Source organism: Lipotes vexillifer, unplaced genomic scaffold (assembly GCF_000442215.2).
Source record: "Lipotes vexillifer unplaced genomic scaffold, Lipotes_vexillifer_v1.1 scaffold7, whole genome shotgun sequence".
NCBI lineage: Eukaryota > Metazoa > Chordata > Mammalia > Artiodactyla > Lipotidae > Lipotes > Lipotes vexillifer.
In genome coordinates, this window is record NW_006792683.1 from 5,774,133 (window position 1) to 5,779,064 (window position 4,932).

Sequence of the window (4,932 nt, forward strand, 5' to 3'; positions counted from 1 at the left end):
CCGCCGCATGGCACGGGGCCGCCAAACAAACAAAAATCAGAAGTGAAAGAGCCTGGTGAGTTCACGGAATGCAAAAGCATTTAGCTCTCTGATCAGATGTCCGGTGGCTCCCGGCTCCATGCCTGCTTTTCTCTATGTTGCAGGAGGCTGAGTCAGCAGAGTACACCAACCAGATCCCTCTGCCAACTCTCTTCTGGGGAGGTGCTGCCGAGGGGAAGCGCTGGTAGGAGACTGGAGGCAGGAGGGAGGGAGGAGCCATGTTCCCCGCCCTTGTAGCATCTGGGGGAGGGGGCAGCAGTAGCATCAGTGAGTGGGGGGCACTCCTGGGTTCCTGGGGCAGTGGTAGCAAAGCGGCCCTGCAGTGGCAGTACCGGCAGTGGGTCAGCCTGAGCAGCCCAGCAATCATGAGCATTGGGTAACACACTCCCCTTCTGCTCCAGCCTAGTACCCAGGCACTACCTCACTTCTGGGTCACCTTTTTTGCCCCTCCAGCCCTTACAAGTTTTGAAACCAATTCCATATATTTTATTGCCTTTGTTTAAAATACCTAGAGAGGCTCTGATTTTGTGACTGGAAACTAACGAATACAGCAATGGATCAGAAAATACGGTGGAGGAGGGCTGGGGTGAGGATTTGGTTGACTAGGTAATTGAGGCAGATCATTCAGGCTCCTCTTAGCAAATGACCAGGTGTTTGAACTTTATGCTAAGAGCAATGGAGACCCATGAAAGACTTTAAAGTCATGGTCAACTCAGTCACTTTCTATGAAGATCATTTGGGCTATAATATAGAGACCACTAAATGGAAGGAAGCTTTTGCAATGATCTAGGAGAGAATTGATGGTGGCCGGTACTAGGATAGTGGCCGTGAGGATGAAGAGAAGGGACTGGAAGGCTTTTTATGAAGTGGAATGGCCAGAACATAATGGGGCATTGTGGCCAATTAAAGGCGGCTACAGATTCATTGGCACTGTTTCCACTGATAGCTGGGTTCTATAGCTCCTCCTTTTGAACTTGGGTGTGCTCTGTAACTGCTTTGACAAAAGAATATGGCACAAGGGACACTGTGGCAGGTTCTGGGCCTTAAGAGGCCTGCAGCTTCTATTTCTGATTTCTTGCTTCTTGGAATTTCTACTATTGGAACACAACTGCCATACTTTGAGAAGTATAGCCAAATGGAGAAGTCACACATATATAGCTGCTCTGGTTGACAGCTCCAGCTAAGCTCCCAGCTGACAGTGGCAACAACTGTCAGCCACGTGGGTGCCATCTTGGACGTCCAGATCACTAGAGCCTTCAGATGACCCCAGCCCCAGCTCCAGGCCCAAGCAATTCCCATGCGTCTGAGCCCATTCAACCCACAGAACCGTAAGAGGTAATAGTACACTGTTGTTTTGAGCCACTACGTTTGTTGGTTTGTTGGTTTTAAAGCCACTAAGTTTTAGGGTGGTTTGTTACACAGCAAAAGAAAACAGGAATATATGTGGAAGGAGAGAAAGAAGACAGAATCAGGACGATACCTAGAATTCCGGTTTGGGCCCACGGTGGAGCCAGTCACTGCTGAGATGGAGACCACAGACAGATGAAGAGTTTGGGGGTCGGGATGGGGGAGTAAATGATCTATCATAAACTAGAAAATATATATTTTTGGAAATTCATTAAAATTTTTTCTAGATCCTATCATGTTTTATCTTCAGCATTAGCCATCCTGATTTTAAAGATTTATGTTTTGCCAATTCCTACCTTTAAGACCCTCTAAAATATGAACTTTAGTATCTTCTGCTATAAGAAAAGCTTTGCTTTTCAAAAGTACCAAGAGGAGCTGGTACCTATTTCATCACATTTAGTCCTTGTAGATCTAGGGATCAACTTCCATGCCTCTTATTCATTCACCAGATATTTACTCATCACCTGCCAGGGACTCAGCAGGACTCAGGGAGTTTACATTCTGATCCACAGGCAGACAAAAAACAAGCAAATGATCACCAATTTATTTTAAAAAAAGGAATGAAAGAAGTAAGCAGGGGGCTGATGGAGAATAAAAGTTGAGGGGAACCCACTTTAGATAAAGTGGTCAGGGAAGATTTTTAAGCTGAAACTTAAGGAAGTGGAGAGAACTAGCTGTGAGAAGAGGTGCAGGAGGGGAAGTGAGGGTCGGTAGCCACAGGACTGCCAAGAGTGCAAGGCCCTCGGTTGGTTAAAAGCTCCAGCAGATTCTAGGAACTGAAAGACTAGTGTGTTTGGAGTGTAGTGAGACAGAAGTATGGCAAGATGGAGCGGGAGAGGGAGAAGAGGCAGATTAAACAATACCTTTTAGGCCCTATTCAAGAATTTGCATTTTACTCTAAGTGCAAAACACAGGCAGAAGCATGAACATGCTCTGATTCAAGTTTTAAGAAGATAATGGTCAGAACACCCAGGAGGGGGGATACTGGTTGAGAAACTGTTGTGGTTTTGAACAGAGAAAGACAGCCTGGACTAAGAAGGTTCACTCTAATTTTCTTTTCCTTGGACTCTATGTGAAGTGCAGGCAGAGAAACAGATCAGCAAACAATTATTCCCCAGTGCCAAGTATAAATAAGACTGTCTCTGGACTCCTCTTGCTTTGTGTAAAGATTTGAAACATCTTCAAGGTTGATGGTGTTTTCTACTCCTTTCCACCAACCTACTTCCCCCAACCTAAGGTTTCACACTCTATCAGGAACTGCCGTCTGTGGCCTTTGATACACTGAACCAATTAGTGGCTTTTAAGCCACTGCACTATAAACAGTATTTGTTGTCTGCCAAGTTCCTTGGCAACTGGACTAGGTGTGGTGGAATCTGGATGGACTCAGTCTGTTGAAGATTAGTTCTTTTTTTTTTTTGTCCTTCTGCAGGGCCATAGGATTTATCTGCCAACAAAACTAAACTTGAGTGTAAGGGATCAGACTGAGGAGCCTTATTAACCTTAAATTCTGTTCTCTTATCTAATACCTTTAAGTTTTTCAGTAACTCCATGTGGGTATTGATGAACTATCCTTCACTTAAGACATGGCAACGTAATTCAGCTGTTAGGCTTAAAAGCTTCTTCAAAATTCAGAGGCTGATGGCAATACGTGAAAAAGGTTCTAGTTAAAAAAAAAAAAAAAAAGAGTCAATATTTTCGGTCAGTTTAAAAACATAAGTAACATTATAAAATCAGCCCGAGAGATCCCTTGTCCCTTCCGCCACATAAGGACACAGTGAAGAGACAGGGTGAACCAGGCAACTGGTCCTCACCAGACACAACTTGACCCTGTACTTCCTAGACTCCAGAACTGTAAGAAATAAATTCCTGTTGTTTGTAAACATGTTAGATACACATGACACCTGACTACTTAGAGAGTAACAGCAGGACTTTCTTAAGGCATCACCTGTTTAGCCAAAGAAAAGTCAGTTACACTGTTACACAATCTGTTCAGTAGTCTAGTAACTTTGCACTTGATTTTTGACTACTTGTAAAAATTCATTTGGTTACTAATGTATACAGATCCAATTAAGATTGAATGTAGGGACTTCCCTGGTGGCCCAGTGGTTGGGACTTCACCTTCTAACTAGGGGGTGCAATCCCTGGTTGGGGAGCTAAGATCCTGCATGCCTCCTGGCTAAAAACCCAAAACATAAAACAGAAGCAATACTGTAACAAATTCAATACTCTAAAAATGGTCCACATCAAAAACATCTTAAAAAAAAAAAGATTGTAAATTTAAGCAGCTTTCTTCTCCCTCCCCCCCCACCCCCCAAAAAAAGTCCATCGTCCAATATAATATACCTTCCTAACCTCTAGTTAGGGGTGAAGAAACATTGTAAAACATTGTTACATTCTTTCCTGAATCAGTGATTTAAACATGAAGGAAGGCAGATCCGTCTACCAAGATTTACTTTACACTATTATGCTATTCATAATAGCACTTATCCAGCTATGTTTGAGAGTAAATCTTGAAGGAAATACCAACTCTTGTCTGCTGAGTATGCAGACCTGTCACAGGCTGAAAACACAGGTTGTCAAGGCCTTTAGGAAAATGACTTTTATAGAAGGCCTGTATAGGGTCTACCCTCTGGTTGAGAACACAAGCCACTGCTTACACCTCACCCAGAGCTGGAGATGCCAAATAGAATCCTAAAAAAAGGTGTGTGTGTGTTTGGAGGACCGGGCGGTCAGGGGTAGAGGGAATGGAAGGCAAACAGGGACTCTTTTCTGCTCCACCCATGGCGTAAACCAATGCACATACTGGTCAGCTATTTTTACAGCTGGTTTAAGTTATAGCCCTCAGTAGGCTCAGACCTGCTTCCAATCAAATCTGGCCTTCCCCTTTATGCGAAGGGTAGCTTTTTAAAAGGAAGATTTTTTGTTCGTTTTTCGTTTTTTAAAATTCTTCTAAATTTCCTAAGGCTGCACAAGGGGCAATGCATTAAGCAAGGACGACATAGGGCGGGAAGTAAGAGAAAACAGTGATTTCTGAATTCCTTAAAACATGCTGGGTCCTTTTTCCTTCAGGAAAGAGAGGCAGGATAGAAAGAAAAGCAAGAGAAGTTGCAAAAGACCAGCCTAGGCGCGCCGTAGGGGCGCAGGGGGCTGAGCCGCAGCCAGGGTCAGGCCACATGGCGTCAGCTCCGGGTCTGCGGGGCCCGGGGCGGCCGCCCGCTGTCCTGGCCCAAAGTCCAAGGGCGGCGGCAAGGCTCCCGCTGGGAGGCGGGAGTAACGAACTGGACAGCTGCCTCCCGGCCGCAAGCACTCTCCCGCCCCTGCCCTCGGATGCCAGCGCGCAACCGCCTCCGCCCCCAACCACGGTGGCAGCGCGCCGCGTGGAAAGCCGGATTTCACAAGGGGCACGGCCCGCCCTCTTCTCGCGAGAGGTAGGAAAAGAAGAAGTTGGGCGGGCGACGGGAACCTAGCCAATGAGCGAGAGGGAAG